Source organism: Lutjanus erythropterus, chromosome 12 (genome assembly GCF_056507025.1).
Source record: "Lutjanus erythropterus isolate fLutEry1 chromosome 12, fLutEry1.hap2, whole genome shotgun sequence".
NCBI lineage: Eukaryota > Metazoa > Chordata > Actinopteri > Lutjaniformes > Lutjanidae > Lutjanus > Lutjanus erythropterus.
Window position 1 is genome coordinate 34,341,040 of NC_139328.1, and position 19,591 is coordinate 34,360,630.

General features: G+C 38.4%; 1 non-coding gene across 1 annotated transcript; it reads right to left on the bottom strand.

Annotated features, from left to right (window-relative positions):
• Positions 1-544: 544 nt before the first annotated feature.
• On the bottom strand, positions 545-616 carry trnae-uuc (transfer RNA glutamic acid (anticodon UUC)). The gene has a single exon. It is a non-coding gene; the product is annotated as a tRNA-Glu (tRNA).
• Between the last annotated feature and the right edge of the window lie 18,975 nt (positions 617-19,591).

Sequence of the window (19,591 nt, forward strand, 5' to 3'; positions counted from 1 at the left end):
AAGTGACTTGTTAAATGCCAAACCTTAGTGAGGATGAACTGAGGCTGTGACTGCAAGGTTGCAAGGTCTTCAAGTGCAACATATAGAGAAAATGGTCCTATATCTTATTGGTTTTTTGAGTCTCAGTGGACCCATCAAGAACATCAGCTTCTGTGGTCATATAAAGCACTTTTAGTTGGCTTCAGTTGTTTCGTCAAGGTATCAGAAGACTCAGGATGGAGAGACTGGCCTTCTTCCAGCTGTTATTTTCAGGGGCTCCAGTGGAGCTTAAAAAGAAACAAGCATTCTTAATCCCTTTATTCACCCTGTTATTTTACACATATATACAAACAGTGCTTATCAATGGAGACTGATGAAAGGGACCTGCCCCAAGACAGGTACCCTGAGCAGTCACTTCAGGGGGACCTTGGCAGGGGAACTGGCACCTCCCTGTGCTACCATACTGTAGCCAGGATTCCAGTTCATGCTGGACTTACACATTCCTCCTGTGGTTCCCCAGCCAAATTCTTACAGAGAGAGCTACTGCCACTTCATAAAGGAAGCTTTCCCATACCGGGAGTCGAACCCGGGCCGCCTGGGTGAAAACCAGGAATCCTAACCGCTAGACCATATGGGAATACAAGGTCACATCTATGGATTAGAGAAATCGTTTGTTGACGAGGCATCATCAGCAAGGGAAGCCTTGCCAGTTTCTCTAGTGTAAATGATCAAAGATCAATACTGAGGTCAAAGGGTGGACTGTGACAAAGATGTAGAGTGCTGAGGCCCCGGAGACACACCATCCAGCCCTTGTGTAACTGGATGAGAGCTGCTCTGATAAGCACATCACTGGGCTGTACCACAGTTCTGCCAGTGATGGTCTGGGTGGTTTTAATCACCCGCTGTAGAGTTTTCCTGTCCTGGACCGTACACATCCAATGCCAGTTTGTGATGTTAACTGACAGGATACTTTCTATTGCTCCTCTGTAGAAGTTGATTGTAGAAGTTGATTGTTGTAGAAGTTGCTGATTGTAATTCTGTTGAACTTATCAGACTGTGACCTGGCACACATGAGTTTACACCTCTGAGGCCACGATACTCTGCCAGACAGTGATGACGCCCCCTTTCAGTCTTGTTCACAAATGTGATGGATCGTCACACTGACAGACAGATTGGTGCAGTAGTGATGGAGATCTTGTACCCAGCTGTTGGGAAGGATGAGCCCAGAGGTGAAGCTCTCAATTACCATTTTATGTTCCCGCTGTCACCAGTGTAATGAGCTCTGGATAGCTGGAGCCTCTCCCCGCTGTCGTTGGGTTAGGAGCAAGGGACACCGTGAAAAGGTCTGCAGTCTGTCACAGGACTAGGGATGGGTATTGAGAATGGTATTAAATTGGTACCGGTTCCTGATTGGTCGGTACCAAAGTATTGATAAGCTCCTGTACAAACAGTGCTGCTGTCTGTATTTATGTAACATGAATTTACTCAATAGCAATCAGCTGTAGGGTGTGGGGGGTGTTTATTTGTGCATAACCGCTCTGAAACAATCAGGAAATGTTTTAGTTCTCTGATTCAGTGGTCTCTTTGCCCATCAGTTTGTACCCTGCATGCTCTCTTTGCCCCCCTTTCCCTCTCAAATACATCAACCCAAATGAGACAAAGTGTCTTGGTGATGCCATACATGAAATAAAACAAGCTAGGACACAGGTGGGAGAGATCGGGCCGCTTTTGTACAAAAGGTGACCCCGATTGAACCCTTTCATCCACATGCCTCTGTCTTTTTATCAGCATCCCCTCCTGCTGATGTCGCCATGTGAGAGTGCAGTCGAGACAAAACGCATAGAGACAGAGAGTGAACATAACAGAGAAGTGCATTTTTGTATTTTGAATGTTGCTGATGGGGGTCTGCCCTGGAGTAGCTACAACTCCAATACAGACTCGATTAAGGAGGGCTGACCTTTAAGGTGGACCAACCTATTCTCATTTCGGTGACAAGCTGCTCTTTTGCTCAGGAATTGTGTACAGCCTTGAACTCCAGTTACAAGTACACTTTTTCCATACACATTAGCTGGCCTGGCTTGACTTGGTTTGACTCAGCAGTGGTTTAAATTCCCATTACAGCAGGGCTACCTGCTTAAAGGTGTGTCTTTAACTGAAGATGAGCTTGACGAAGCTCAAATCATATAGCTGTAAAGCAGTGGATAAACCGTTCGTATACATGTCTGGGATAAACACACTGTTACTTTAATTCCCTGTTGTTTTGTTATTTAAAGGCTTTTATTAGGAAGCAACACAAACAGGAAATGTTTTCCTTCTGGGTTTAATGAGTATTAACTTAATATGACCCCTACAGAGGTGAAAGCAAATATGAAACAGTAAAATAATGCAGATATCTGAAAGTGCAAACAATGACACAGGAGAGGTCAGGCTTGCTTTGGCCCCACTACAGAGTAGGTCCATCTTGGGCACAGCTTGGCACGATAAAAGTGGCAACGGAAACACAATTTAGAACGACACAGCTTGACTTTGTATTAATATCAATAATCAGTATCTGTATCAATATCAATAAAGATACCCACCCCTACACAGGACTGCCATATAAAGACAGACAACCTTTCACACCAATGATCCATTTCCAATTGCTGATTCACCTAACCTCAGTGTATTTGGACCGTGGAAAGAATAAACTTCACAGCAGAATAGCAGGTTTGAACTGAGAAGCTGCTACCTGATTTGGTCAACTTCATTCTATTCTTGCTGTCGGCAAATCTGATGCAAAACAACAAGACTGCAAATGAGCTTCCTTCTCCAGGGGGGAGGTGCTTGGTATCTAATACAAGCTGAGGGACGTGTTCTATTGAAAATAGTCAAACATATAATTAGTACAGAGAGCTGCACTGCTGCATAGATGTATAGTATATACATGATGTATAGATAGGCTTTGTGTTGTGGGTTACTGACTGAAGTAATTCTTGACAGAGATCAGGCAGGACACTGCAAGTTGCTTTGCTTGATAAAACAGCTGCATCCATCCCATCTCATTGGAATGATTTGTTGATCTATTTAAAGACTTTGATGGTTGCATTCACTTTGTGAGTGCTGTCTCCACTGCAGCCTTCACCTGCTTTAGCCATGGTCTGTTTGGAAGCGCCCTAGAGGATCTTTATTTCTAAGTTAAGTCCCAGTGGGGGCCTGTTTGTAATGTCCTTATATTGCTGTGCATTCCATGTCACTGCAGTGCAGAGAGGCTCCAGCAATAACACCGTACCATGTCAGCATTTATATCCACAGTTGCTTGCTTGTGCTAATAGGCTTCCGTATCACTCCACCGTTAATGATACAGTAGCAGGGTTAAGTGTTTGGGTGATACCTGTAAATTAACACCATGTCTCATTATGACATGCTTAGCACAGCCAGGCTCCAAGTCTAAATTATATACTGAAGGCTGGTCAAGCTACATATGGCTGGCATCCTGTCAACAACCACTACTGACATTTCACTGACAGCTCTGTCATGACTGGCCACATGTAACCCGACTGGGTAATGAAATACAGCTGACAGATGGACCTCAAGAGGAAGGAGTAGATTTTAAAATTTTCTGCAGCCAGGCTACTGACTGATTAGTTCAAAGAATATTTGCTATCATGAAATGGAGAGCTGATTTACAGGGGGTTACTTTAAAATGTATTCTGCTTTAGATTGACAGGAAACAGGGGAGAGAGGGGAGAAGGCACCATAGATGTATTATAAGGAACTAGATAATGAATGCAAAGGTGGCACACATTTAGTCCAATGACAGTTTCTTGCCTGGCACATAAATAAAAAAAAAGTTTTCTAGCTTCTGTGTTTACTTCCTGGTTATACGGCCCACTGAATATGTGCAGTAGTGTTTTCCTCTTTGCCCCTTCCTGCGAGTCCGACTCGGCCCATAGACTTTACATGGTGATGACATCATCATTTTTCAGCTTGAGGAAAGTTTTATAAACACAAAACCACCATGGGTCCGAAATTCATAATAGAAAGTTCAAGGTGTCCTGTCAACAATTTTACAACCATCTCTTTAATAATGGTGGCTTATGGAGGAAAGTACCTTTTGGGTCTTTGGAGAAAAAAAAATTCCTGCAATACTGGAAGTGGCCACAAGGAAAAATTGCTGACATGGCTGAGTGGCAGTGCCCTGTCTAGTTCTACTATAAGTGTATGGATGGCCTGCAGCAAAGGGCCATAAAGCTGTAATCAGACACATGGAGGCTGCTGAGGATTGATAGCCTCTGTACATGCAGTGGTCTCTCTACCAACTGAACTTAATGTACTTTGTTAAGTACATTTTTAAGCTAAGTGCATTTCACACAACTTCAAGCAAACAGTCATAACCTTATTTCAGTCTGGGGAGTTTTTACCCCCATGTCACCAGCATCACCACCTACAGTCCCAAAATATTTTCAGTAGTAGCAATAGCAGTAGTAGTAGTAGGTTAGCAAGCTAATGGTTTTGTGTGTAGCTATTGTTAGTGGTTGGTCTTACCTGTAAGCAGTATTTATTTAGGTGTGGGGTCTTTGATGATGGCAGTATTTTTACATCTGAAGGATGAACTATCACTCTGCTGTGATGTTGTTCACCTTTTCTAAACTTAAAAAAGGTATCTAAATAATTGTGAAATGGAGGCCATGATTGAATTGGTAAGATTTGCTGTAGTTTCTCTGGAGACCAGATTGGAGTTGTGCGACCCATGAAGTGTGGTATTGTGTGCACACTTTGCATGGTGGCATATCGTTCTTTATTTTAAATTTATTTTAAAATTGAAATCCTGATAAATAATTCCCATTTTTACTAAATGTGTCTGTAATCTGATTACTTCTTTTTTCCCTCTAACTCTAATGGAAAACAGTTACCTTTTTTTGTATTCTAAATATGTAATCCCATTACTTGTAATTCATTACTCCTTAAGCCTGTTTTTAACAGTAATTTTGATCTTTGAGTTTTGGGAGGGTGTGAATGCATTTTAGTCTAATACAAAAACTTTGTAGCTCATACCCATGGATTCAGCTTTTTCCTAATAATTTTCAGTGAATTGATAAAGAAAGTGGTTCTGTTGAGTGTGGAGACTCCTGTGCTCCCAGGAAATAGCAAATTGAAACTAAAAAACAGTGACAAGCACCTGAATCTTGCTATCAAGAGACATTGATCCATCATATACCCACTCAGACATCCATTATAAAAGTGAGTACTGGTTGCATCTATCACAGATTAAACCAACTTTTTTTTAGCACGATGCTGGGAGTAAAATAAAAGTGAGGTCCCAGTTAACTACTAGACAGGGAGTGCTCTATCCATAGAAAGCTGCACTCACCATTGTTCTCTCATCATTGTGGTATTAGCATGTGTGCAGTTTATTAATACTCTTTTGAGTGTGATGGATATTAATAAACCTTTTGTTTGATACCTCACCTGACCCTACTGGCTTCCTCTGCACAAACTGAGTATGAGCTTGTTTACTGGTCACATCATCAGTGGCACTTTCAGCCTGATAGCAGCTGAGCTGATAAGAGCTCTCTTTTACTAGAATTGAGCTGAACCATGCACAGAAGACACAGTCATGGGGAGAAAATAACCACCACGGCGAGACAAAGAGCTTGAACTGATAGTCTTGTTCCTGTTTATTCTCTCAGCCACAACTTGGCTGTTATATTTTAGACACTAAAGGCTTATAATGCTGTTTTATTGTGTATTTGTCAATATTGATGTATACTGTTAAATGTGCAAATATGTATGAATTTGAAGCAAGTCACAAATCATTTTGTACTGTGACCAGATTGAAACATAACGTAAAAATGAGACCTTCTCCAACTTTCTCTATTGGCCATTAATAGCTTATGGAATGGTTTCTCTGTGAAGGACTCTGGATGCATTTCCTGGAAAAAATTCAAAGGATGTGACTTTCAGCTCCCCTACCACATCAACACACTAGCTTATGTTAGCTTATTAATGGAGTCTGCTAACATCAACAAACAGCAGGCACCCACTACAAGACAAAGTCCAAAGCCATAGCTAACTTTACTGCAAAGCAGGGGCGCCGCCAGAAATCTTGGGCTCCCTGAAAGATTAGATAGATGATACTATTAAAATAATATTGATAGCCCTCAAAGGGCCCCCTGTCTTGGCCGGGCCCTTAGAATCGTCCTAAATCCCCCCCCCCCCCCCGCCTCGGTGCCCCTGCTGCAAAGCATGTAAAATAATTTACATTGTATTGTGGTTTTAGCTGCTAGTTGCTAATTGTTAGGTATGTTAACAGCAAAATACTGTCTTGAGTTCATCAGCTATTTTATTCAGACTTCCAGGTCTGATCTGACTGGTAGATTGCCTCGCTTGTCTGCTGCAAGTTGCTTTGTCCGCTGGCGTTGTGGGGCAGTTTGCTAACCTTACCATGCTTGCATGCAAAAACTACCTGAGTCGATATGCTAGTTGGCTAGTTTGCCGAATTATTTCACCAGCTAATGTAATCCATTGTAATAACTCATGTATTAAGACAAACTGTGTTTATTTTAGCCAGTTAAATGTTATCACAGTACAAAACTTTTTCTCTCAGAGAGAGAGGAGATGACACACAGCAAATGGGCTGCAGGTGGGAGGTGAACCAATGGCCACTGCAGAGGACTGATAGCCTGTATAGACGCTCTACCAACTGAGCTACAGGGGCGCCCCTGATTACTGCAGTTTTAATGCATTAAAGGGAATTATTGCCTTCCCAAGACCATTTTCAGCCTAAATGGATGGGACCACAACAAAGAGAAAAGACGATTCCTCGATGTAACCATCAGTGCATATCACACACATCAGACTTAAAAGGAAAGAAAGGATGTATGAAGACCAAAAAGAAGTAACAAAACCTAACAAGGCCAAAAAGAGAGAGAAAATAAGACCAGAAATGATGTAACAAGACAAAAAAGATGTAACATGAAGAAAAATGACATAATATGTGTAAAAAGAAGAAAAATATGTAACAAGACAAAAAAGATGTACAAATGTTTTTTTAAAAGATGGTACAAGGGAAAAATGATGTAACATGAAGAAAAATGACACAAAATGTGCAACAAGACAAACAAAAACATGATGAGACCAAAAATGGCATAAAAGATGTAACAAGCCCAAAAATGATGTAAAAGAAAACAAGACAAAAAACAAGAACAAACAGACAGAGGGGGAGGCTCGACTGCAGAGAAAAGTTAGGTTCAGTTAACTTTGCACAGAAACAGCTGGTAGAAATGTCCTTCAGAGGCTTACTTTCTACTTTTATACTTTTTAAATCTTTTTTGTAGTATTTGTGCTTCTAGTTGAGTAATGAATGTGTGCACTTTTGTAAAACATTCAGACATATTTTTGTCTTTGGTAGGAATGAACACGAGGCCTCCAGCGTGTCCAGCCATGTCCTTCTTTTCTGGCTTTCTGCTCTGGAACATTTTCAGCAGCGCAGATCAGGCGGGCAGCTGCTTGTGTTTTCAGGCCGTGTTTTATGGAGGATTAGAGGTGAGATCCTCCAGCTGACAGTCCCTCTGGCTGCCTGGATGCCACACAGATACCAGGCCCTTTCATGGAGCAGCACAGGGAGGGGTGAGTATGTGGCACATCCTCCTTCATTCAGCTGATATCACAAATAAAATTAAGAAGGCTAAATCAGAAACAGTAGCTGAAGGACACTAACAAAGACGCAATTTACAGTTAATCTAAAATATTAGCACATTAACTTCATGATGGCACATTAAAAAATACCCTACTTAATATTTAGAATACAACAAGCCAGCAGGTAAATTAAAGTTTTTGTTTCAACTTTATTTAAAGCTACAAGAAAGACTTCTGATGTTGGTGGAAAATATAGAATAAATCAATCAATCATGTTCCTGTGCTTAACTTATGATTGAGAGACTGAAAAATAAATATTTTCCTCTTACCTGCAGTGCTATTTATTCATCTAGATTTTTTTGGTGTGAGTTGCAGAGTTTTGGAGATATATTGGAGAGAAGACAGACATCTCTACAGCTGATATCTGAATCACTGGTCACGGGTAAGAGGAAAATTCAGTGTGTCATTTTTGATTTGGGAGTGAACTGTGCCTTTAATGTGACCTGTCAGTCTTTGTTGATGTGTGTCCTGTGGTGGAACAGTGGGTGGGAGGTAAAACCTGGACATTGTATTGGCTTTCATTGAAACTGAAAATAAATTTCAAATTTAAATTATTTGTTTGAGTGATTGTTTTATATTGTCACATTTTGAAACATAAAACTTTTTCCTTTCCTTTAATTTGCCACCAGAATACTATTATGAAATATACTTTTGGTTGTTTATAGCACAGTAATATCTGATTTAATATGATGAAGAAGTGAACATGAAGATGCTCACAACATAGTGTGTGGATTATCTACATTACTGTAGGTCATCGTTTCTGGAAAGAGACACTACACTAGTGTGTGTGTGTGTGTGTGTGTGTGTGTGTGTGTGTGTGTGTGTGTGTGTGTGTGTGTGTGTGTGTGTGTGTGTGTGTTGGGGGGGTTGGGTTGGGTTGGGTGAAGGGTGGTGGTGGTGTGTGTGTGTGTCAAATGCACAGTGTAATATGGCCCTGATGTTATGTCATGTCATGTTTTGTTTTGTTATGTTATGGTATGGGATGCTATATATACTTGTAAACCCACTCAGTTTTCCCAGGTGACCACAATTCTCCTGCATTTCTCCTGACTGAGGATACGTTTTCACACCTTTTTCTTTTTCATTATCACAATCTGTTTCTGGCACTGCATAGTGAGTATAAGCCCTACAGCTCTGAGGATCTGCTGTTTCCACATGGACAACAGTACAGCGACACCAGATTGTCTGGAAAGAAGATTTCCTGTCTCTTAATGGAAGTTTTAAAGTAGAGGGAAATTAATTTTGTAAAAATCTGCCGTGTCAATATTCTTTTAGGGGCTGGGCAAAAAAATGAATGAATTAAAACTGATGAATGTTAATTTCTGCCAGAGATTTAGGCATGTTCACTGTAGAGGAGCGACTTATTCTGAATTCCTTCCATAAATTAAAAGTACATTTTAAAGTATTTAACATAAAATTGATGTTGCAGTGTACTTAGTCTTTAAAAGTCACCAGGTGCAGGAAACATCTCTGAAACTCAGTTTTTATGGTTTTGAATCCCTATTTTTGAAGTCTCGAGGTTGACAGGTATGCTGGTATGTTATGTTTGTTATATTGTGAATTTGGAAAATGAATAAACAGAATTTTCCAAAGTGACCAACAAAGATAAACGCAGCACACACTGTCATGTCATAATAATGTGGCATCGACCATGTGACCTGGATACAAAGCTGTTTGGACAACAATACTGATACTAAAGTTAGCTATTTAAGTGTGTGTGTGTGTGTGTGTGTGTGTGTGTGTGTGTGTGTGTGAGTCAGAGAGAGAGAGAGAGAGGGTTTATGCCCCACCTTGTCCAGTGCAAAGCTTCCATTTACTTGTGTGATGTCTGTTGTGTTATATAGACCAGTGATTGTGTAGACTGATTATCACACTGTTAACACTGTAAATACTTCAAAGCAACATTCACCATCTGAGCACAAGAGTTTTACAGGTTGGAATAAATGACACATACACTCCATTACTCATCACATCAAACTCTTCCTGACTGGCAGCCATGTCTTCTCTTGTGTTTGATGAAATGTAATGTCACAGGTGATCCACACAGAGGCAGTATTTATTCATGAACACATGAAAGACTGTAGGAGGGACAACTGTCCTCTTCTGTATATGATTCAGTATTTAAACTCGGGGCAGAGGAAGCAGCAAGCGAACACTTTAATTCCAACTTTTTGGTGATTTATATATGAAATTTATGTAATTTATGAAATGTTTTGATTTACTTTATTTTTTTTCCCTAAACTGTCAGAAATCACTCTTGGCCCCTTAACAATCGTGTCCCAGATATCTCTCTGTCAGATTTTTACAAAAACATGATTTAATCAGGCATAAACAAGTTAAACTATACCCTAAGGACCCCTGTCTCACTTCCTGGTTTAAAAAAGGTGAGAATACTGCTCAAGCACTTTCTATTTTTCAACAAATTCACTGAATTATATTTCTATCAGATGTGTCTCAATCATAACATGTCAACTCTGTAGTTCTTCTAAATCAAAGCTAAATAAGAAATATGGTTTAAAAATGTGTATTTTGATTAACATTAAGAGAACTCTGAGACACTTTAAAAAAATACAATGGCTGCTCACTATCACTGTGCTGTGAAATGAAAAAAGTCACATTTTGTCAGCTCTGTAAGACCTCAACTCTTGTCAGATTTTCCATCTGTTAGGGTTGATTCATTATATTTAAAGGTAGAGTCTGAGTTAGAGATTTGTCTGAGCTGTTCATAAACATCGTGGCATCAGGACGTCAAATACCAACATGAAACATCCCGAGGACAGCAAAACAATGAGGGGAAGAACTAACAATATGATACAAGCAGAGTGCAGAGTCTGTGTAGATACACACTTCTACTCCTTTTTTTTTTTAGAAAATGTTTCTGATTATACCTTTAAAAAAACTGTAATCACCTGGAGGCTAGCCCGTTACAAGGTTTAATAGCCAAGGGAATAGTTGAAGAGTAAAAATCAAACCCCCTCATACAAAAAATTGACTAAATACAGTTTTGTCAAAAGTGTCTGCTGTTGAAAATGGAAGTTAGTCATAAATAGTAGTAAACTAAAGGTTCTATATTTAGCAGCCACAAAGTCGATGTCAAGCGGTACCAATTCTTGTAATGGTGAGGAGTTCATGTTCATGTTCATGTTCATAGCTTTAAATACCTGGGTATTTAACTATCAGGGCTCCTTTAAAATTGCTTTTGAGGAACTCAGTAAACAGACCTCTAGATCTATGTTTGCCCTGTTTAGCAAGTGTAGGAAATCTGATCTACCAATAGATGTCAGACTAGAGCTCTTTGAAGACACCAGTTCAGCTCTGTGCATGTTGGGAGGCATTTTAGAGAAGCTACATGTGAAATTCCTCAAGTACATTTTGAAAGTTCAAATGTCCACTTGTAACAGTATGACATATGGAGAGCTGGGAAGATGCCCACTATGTATTTGCAATAAAAAGAGACTTATTGGTTGTTGGGGGAGCTTGTTAAAAGACAAGGAAACAAAACTCAGCTGGACTTTGTTTAGCTGAATAAATCAGTTGGCTGAAGCTTGCAGGTGAGTAGAGGTCACTTCCTTCAGAAGTGGCATTATGAGTATGTCATCATGTGATCTATACTGTGAATTTAAAGAGGAATTTTAGTTTGAAAAGTATCTGCTCTGTGAATATAGTCGGTATTCCCAGGCAGTTTGTAACTTTTGAGTTTCTAATAGCAGAATCCCAAAGATAACAGGATGATACAAATGTCTGGAAAGGGATAAAAAGTTTTATACTTTATATGTAATGATAAATCATTGGGGGATGAATAGCATGTTTTGTTTGAATGTAAAAATGCAATCATTGTTGAGTTTAGAAGGATGTACCTGCCAAAATACCTTATTAGTCATCCATCTATGTTTAAATTCATAATATTACTGCAGACACATAAACCAAGAGCAGTAGGTAACTTAGGTGCTTTCTTGAGCAACGTCCTGCCTTTATTTTTTATTTTATTTTTTATTTTTTTTAAGATTATTTTTGAGTTTTTTTGCCTTTTAATTACAGTGACAGCTGAAGACATGACAGGAAAGGGGGATGAAGAGAGAGTGGATGACATTCAGCAAACCAGCAGCCTCTGCAGAGGACAAACAGTACATCAGGCGCACGTGTTGTCTAGAATTATTAAATAAAAACTGAAAACAATTTTCAAGAATGAATGATATAATGTGTCACTTCTCATACATATAACAGTTATCCCCATCAAACACCACTTATGAAGATTTTCTCCATCAGACCACCAAAGCTTATCAAGGTTTAGTTTATTCAGTACATTCTGTATCTCGGGTCCAAATCTGCTCAGCATCTGTCGCTCTATTTAAGTTTTCATTGGTATTTTGAAAGCTTGTATAATGTGTTTATTAGAGCTGCAATGATTAATCGATTATTAAATTGATTGCCTATTATTTTGATAAGAGATTAATCAGTTTGAGTAATTTTTAAGACAAAATGAATCATTCTTAAATGTGAATATTTTCTGGTTTCTTTCCTCCTCTGACAGTAAACTGAAGATCTTTGGGTTGTGGACAAAACAAGACATTTGAGGATGTCAACTTGGCTTTTGGGAAACACTGATCAACATTTTTCACCATTGTCTGTCATGTTATAGGCAAACAATTATTAATTGATTAATTGGGAAAATAACCAATTAATCAACTACGAAAATAATCATTAGTTGCAGCCCTAGTGTTTATTAGATCTCAAGAGACAGCAGACAATTTGCCTGTTTTATTATTTTATTATTATTAATTTTTGTTGCTTTGGAGAGAACACTGTTTGGTTTAAATAACAGTGGTTTTCTGTCTGAAGACAAGATGAAGCAGTGAAAGTATTCTATATACAGCAAACACTTGAACTGATATAGATTTTATTAGATGAATCTTTTTCAGACCCTGTTCAAAGCAGTTTGTTGCTCAGTTTTTGTGCTGCTTCTCCTCTCTGCTTCTTCTAACTGTGTTAGTGTTGTCACAATACCAACATTCTGACTCTGACACCACTAACCAGCTTAGTATAATGATTCTTGATACCAAAATGATATTTGAGACTGAAACAATGCTATTTCAAGACGCAATAACTAACAGATCAAAAACAGAACGTCCACAAGGGACATAAACCCTGGACATACAGCATACTGCTGTAAAACCATGAGACCCACAGAGTTAATGAAATTAATTTCAAGTGAAATCTTAACTATTTTATTTTAATTTCATACGTAAGAAGGCAAATTGGTCATCTATAGTTATATTTATTGGGTCAAATGCAGTGGCAGCTGGTCAATAGAGGGCGCTCTCTCCCCACATCCTAAAACTTCAGTGAAGAAGACTTAATTACTTTAAAATATATACTGTATATTTCTTGAAATGAGCAACGATAATAATGTGTAGTTAGTGAGTAAAATGTATCATCTGCACTAAAATGTGCTGTTAAAAATGTTTTAAGATGTTCAAAGTTACAGATAGGTCACGTGTTTCCAGCTTGAGGCCACAAGTACCTGGCTGCAGACCCATAGACATAAACATAGACGTACTAAATTTCATCTCTGTTGTTATTACCATCCTCTTTGAGAGTTTGTATTTTCAACTGCTTAATAAAAAAAAAAAAAAAGACAAACATAGACGTCTCATTGAGCGGGTTGGCCCGTTGCTGCGATACATCGGCGTGTCCGCCATATTGGATGTGGCAGAACTGCCCCATAAACTAATGCAAGGAAATGGACCAAATTTAATAAAGCGCCTTTCTACAAAGTGATTTAAGTTGATGCCCTTTATTCACCCATTCACACACACACTAATATATTTGGGAAACAAATAGGCATCAAAAACAACGTATGTAACTTTTAATGTGATGATTATAAATGTTTACTCCTTATATGTTTAGGACAGAGGTAAGCACCAAACCAACATATGTATTTTTCTAATGTTTTTATGAGTCTTTATAGCTATCGATGTATGTAACACTGTTATTGTGATGATAAATATTGAAATATTAATATTAAACATTTGTGTTTATAATAAACAGATCCTGAAACGTAGATGTGACAGGTGGGTTTTCTGAATAAAGAGCACGAACGTTTACATTTAACTAATTTTGATTAATCAATTTGATATTCAGTGATTGATAAGGCAAGTCAAGGCAATTTTATTTATATAGCACCATTCATACACAAGGCAATTCAAGGTGCTTTACAGAACTTGAAAATACATTAAAATGTATGTCTTAATTTAATTTAAGTCTGTTTTCATTGCACATTAAAGGAACATTAAAATTGCGTTTGAGATCATTAAAAACAAAAGCTAAAAGCAGGACAATAAATAGTTTAGAATATTACAGAAAGTGCATTTAAAAAGCAAACAAAACAAAAGCAACAGCAGACAAATATAAAAACAAAAGCTACAGATTATTAGGTCTGAAATTTACAGGTCTGAGTCCAGAATGACACCAAGATTTCTGGCTTGTTGTAGAAAATTCTGGCACATCCACATATTGATTTTATCAATGCACTTATTTAACAGATGTAGGGGACTGTAGTCATCTGGTGACACTGTTGTATAAAAACTGTGTCATCTGCATAAGTATGGTAGGAGATGTTGTGATATTCCATAATCTGAGCAAGAGGGAGCATATAGATGTTGAACAGAAGAGGCCTGAGGATGGACCCTTGAGGAACTCCACATGTTATTTTTGTTTGCACAGATTCATAGTTGCCAAGAGACACAAAGAAATCCCTGTCTTGTGAACAGGATTTAAACCAATTTAGCACAGTGCCAGAAAGTCCCACCCACTTTTCTAGTCTGTCGAGGAGTATCTTATGGTCGACTGTGTCGAATGCAGCACTGAGGTCCAGTAATACCAGAACTGAAATCTTTGATGCATCACTGCTCAGATGAATGTCATTCAGAACTTTTACAAGTGCAGTCTCAGTGCTGTGATGTGCTCGAAATCCAGACTGAAAGACATTAAAGAAATTGTTGTGCACCAAGAAGGCATTAAGTTGCTGAAAAACAACCTTTTCAATGATCTTTCCTAAAAAAGGTAGGTTTGATATGGGCCTGTAATTGTTTATTACTGAGGCATCCAGGTTAGGCTTTTTTAAAAGAGGTTTAATGACTGCGGTCTTCAGGGCCGTTGGAAAAAGGCCTGACTGAAGAGAACAGTTGACTATCTGAAGTATATCTGATGCTATGCAGTTAAAAACATCTTTAAAAAAGCTTGTAGGCAGAGTGTTAAGGCAGCAGGTAGTGGACCTAAGATTTCTGACTATGTCTGTCAAAGTTCATCTAAGGGGTGAAAAAGTGCTAAATTAAGTGGAGCAGTGTTATGAGGCACAGGTGAAATAGCCACTGTGTTGACTGTCTGTCTTATCTTTAAAATCTTGTGTGTGAGAAAAGAGGCATAGTCATTGCATGCCTCGGTGGACAGCAGTTCAGGAGGGACTGATGCTGAGGGGTTTGTCAGTCTGTCAACAACAGTGAATAAGGTCCGTGCATTGTTGTTATTTTTGTTGATAATCTCAGAGAAAAAGGACTGCCTCGCCCTTTTTAGCTCCAAGTTATAGATGCGCAGACTTTCCTTATAGATGTCATAATGAACCTGGAGTTTCTGCGTTCTGCTTTTCTACATTCTCTTTTCTAAGCTTTTATCAGTGTGGCATTCCTCCATGGTGCTTTTTTCTCACCAGAGACAACTTTGACATTCATAGGAGCAATAGTGTCCATAACATTCATAGCTTTAGAGCTGAAACTATGAACCAGATCATCGACAGAGACTGAGGGCAGAGCTGGTGTGGGTGTAAAATCCTGGGTGAATAGTGTACATATAACGTTTTCTGATCACCTCTGTTGTAATTTTACTGGTGTCAGCGGATATGGCCATTTTAAAGAAAACACAGTAATGATCAGAAAAGGCAACATCAGTCACCACAACCTCAGAAATGTTGAGCCCTTTGGAAATAATTAGATGTAAAATATGTCCCTTATTGTGTGTTGGATCTGTTACATGCTGGGAAAGTCCAAAGTTGTCCAGGATGTAGAAAACACTGCCATCTTTGGGATTATCAATATGAATATTAAAATCGCCCACTATAACAACACAGTTAAAATCAATACACACAACAGACAATAGTCTAGAAAAGTCATCAACAAAGTGTGCATTATATTTTGGTGGCCTGTAAATGGTTACTAATACTGCTCGACAGGAGGATCTCAACTGCAGTGCTACATATTCAAAAGACTCAAACTTCCCATATGATAACTGTTTGCACTGGTAAACATCCTTGAATAAAGTGGCTACTCCACCTCCTTTTCTAAGTTGTCTAACTGAGTTGATAAAATGGAAGTTTGGGGGACTGATTCAATAAGAACTGCTGCACTGTTGTTTTCATTTAACCAAGTTTCAGTTAAAAACATAAAATCAAGGTTTTTGTTGATAATAAAATCATTAATTAATAGTGACTTGCCAGCCGGAGAGCTGATATTTAATAAAGCAAAGTTTAGTGTACTAATGTAATCAGAGTCACTCGTCAGTTTTTTAACTGAGTGAATCAGAATGACAGCTGATATCCCAGCAGCACACTGCTGAGCTCAGCAGGTCATGTGACGTGTTAAACACAGCAGTGTTGTCCCATTAAGAGTTCAGTGTTCTCACTGGTGCAGACTGCAGTTTAAAATGTCATCAACAATCTAAATAAGCTGCATGAAATTAAAATGAAACATTTTTTTACTAAACAGACAAGTCTGCAGAGGAAACACAACGCAGCTCAAATCAGCAGTCAACTTTTCCCAACAGTCCCGGGACAGAAGAGAGACAAACACATCAGTGTTGGTGTTGGTTGGAAAAGAACTACTGCCTTTGGACATCAAATACACATATATCATACATATACATCACACCTGATTTAAATGATCAGGCCTCTGCAGAGGCTTGATGAGCTGATCTGAATCAGGGGTGTTGAATCAGTGAGTCCTGAGGACTGAGAAACACTGAGCTAAACAAACCAATCACAGAGACGAAACCACATGTGGAAGAAGGGAATACATACAGACAAATACAAATAAATACAGCAAAGAAATCAGAAAATATTAATAATACTGAATAAATACTACTACTACTGCTGCTGGGATTAAATTAAAAAAAAAAAAAAATTTAAATATGATGAATCCTGGTAGAACACAATGTGAGAGAAGGAAAAATAAAAAGAGAAAGTAAAACAAACAAATAAACAAACAAAAGCCACCAAATAATTCCTTTGTTTCTAATGAGGAGACTGATTAAGGATCTCCAGGTACCAAACACTGACAGTGATGTTACATCTGGAGTTTGATCAGTTGCAGCTGTGATTGGATGTGAAGGAAAACTCCTGTCACTCTCGTGTTAATTAAAAGTTTCTTCTTTGACTTTTTACACAAGAGAAACTTTTTCTTTTTTTGTCTCAGTGGTTTCAAGAGGCTGTGATTGCAACAATAAATGCAAATTTAACCAATCCCCATGAAGTTTGCACAACCAAGTCTGTCCAATCACTACAGCTTTTCTACAAATTTGACCAATCATTGATGCTTCCAGCGAGTTCCACCAATCACATCACAAACATCATACATCTATGTCTCAATGAACCGACTCAGCGTCTTTTTATGCCTGTTCTCCAGTTGTCCGGCCATATGTGAGTCCGTCCGTCCGTCCTTCCGTCCGTCCGTCACAGATTGTTGTTTGCTTGTTGGTTCATGGACACACAGAAAACACATTTAACTCTACAGTATAATATAATGGATATGTTCCTCTGAGCCATTTCTACTGATGAGGAAAACATACACACACACACACACACATTAAAAATCAGGTAAAATAATGAAATTAAAACACAGCTGAAGGAGTAATCAAGAATCTGAGGCATTAAAAGTCATTCAGGAGATAAACTGCATGTAAGATTGATAAAACATGGTAACAGCCAACTGAAAACAGAACAAAGGGACAGATAAAAACAAGCTGTGGGACACACACTAAACTATGATAAATGAAATTCTACTACTGTAGGAAGGCAAAATAAACTGTGCAAGTCAAATGTAAATGACTGTATTGATTGTATTGATACATGTGGCTGTGTGTCGATATGCAAATATCACATTCATGTGTACATGTGTCTCAGTATGATCCTGCACTTTATTGTGGAACTTCACTTCAGTGATGCACTTTATTGTATCATACCCGGCACTCACTGTATTTTTGTGTTGTTGTGTCCATGATAACGTGTCAGTCTGTAGCAGCGTGTTGTATATGATGAGTGTTTAGTGTCTTGGACCGTCCTGGGTGGCAGGGACAGGTCAACATGTGTGGACCCGGTGTCCACACACATCCAGACTTATGAATGTGTGTGTATAAACTATTTCTGCAGTATAGATCCTGTGGGATGTCTGTTATGTTTGTTATCCACAGTGATGTTTTCCAATGTTTTATTGTGTTTTGTTCTTTTGTCTTGTTTTTTATTTTGTTCTATCTGTTATCGGCCTCAGGACTACAGATGAAACTGAGTATTGTTTCTAACTCTGACAGTAATACATCATGTATTACACACTGATGTTCATTAATATGATCTGTCTTTGTTAAATGAATGAATACATGAATATGTAAATAAGTAAAATGTTACTAATTACAGCTGATTTTTACAAGTTCGGATTATGAAATGTCTATGAATTCAGATTTGTTGTAATAAGTCGGGCCAACTTTAAGCAATCATCACTAAATTCATGCACCGACTGAGTCCTGACCTGAGATCATGCAAAAACAATTTTTGCATTAATCCACGTAGCTAACTATGAGATATAAACTTTAAGAGTTTGTGGTGCCCCCTAGAGGTGAAATGCACTTGGATAAGTTAGTTGAGTGAACAGTCCTGAACAGACGTCAGGTTTTATCTTGATATCTCACTGAGTTCATGACTGACTGCACAGTTTTCTAAATGAGCTATTTGGATCAAAAACAAAAAAAAACTTTAGATCAACAAAGTGTGTAGATCAGACGTGGTCAGTTATTTTTCATGTGGGGCCACATGAGAAACTGATCAGGCTGCTGTGGGTCAGACACAAATGGTATAAAGTCCTAACTGATGTTCAAACCTCTAATAATGGAACGATCAGAAATGTTCTGTTCAGGACTCTTCTACTGTTGGTCCCTCTTTCTGAATTGTGAACCATGCTGCTGCATACAGGTTGTAATGATAGGAGCAGAAACAGTAGAAGAAGAACAACATAAAAAACATGGATGTTCAGCACTGAGTGAATAAAGTTACAGTTTAATTTAAAGATTCAGTTCATCATCATTAACACTGAGCCCTTTCAAAGTAAAGGTCTGATAACAGTTTAATGGTAAGCAAAATGTTGTTGACTGTCTTTGCTAGACTTTTAATTTCTTGTATTTCCATGTTGGCCTTGTAGGACCACATGAAACCTTTCAGTGGGCTGCATCTGGCCCTCAGGCCACATTTTGCCCCAGCAGGTCTGCTGTAGATGATGCTGACTCATTATCAGGATGATTGGCCCAACAGATATTTTTAAAGCAGAAGAGTAATTGAGAAAAGATTGAGATGAATCAAACAATGAAAATGGTGAAAGAATTTTTAGTTTACGTCGTTTTCAAGGTAAATTGTATAGTTGGTGGAATTTTAACCCACCTGCTAATTTTGGTGAGTAAGAAGAAAGAAAGACAAAACAATACAGAAAGAAAGAGTTTAAATCATTTTTATTCAGATAAAATTATTCTACATTCACCCTGAATTACAACAATCACAAAACAAAGTAACATAAATAAATCAAGTTAAATTAAATTAAAGCAATACATCAGCAAAAGTGATTTCCAAATCCATCAAAGAAAAAGTTTGTCCTTGTAATCCCACACCTTCTGAAGAGAAGGGCATGAC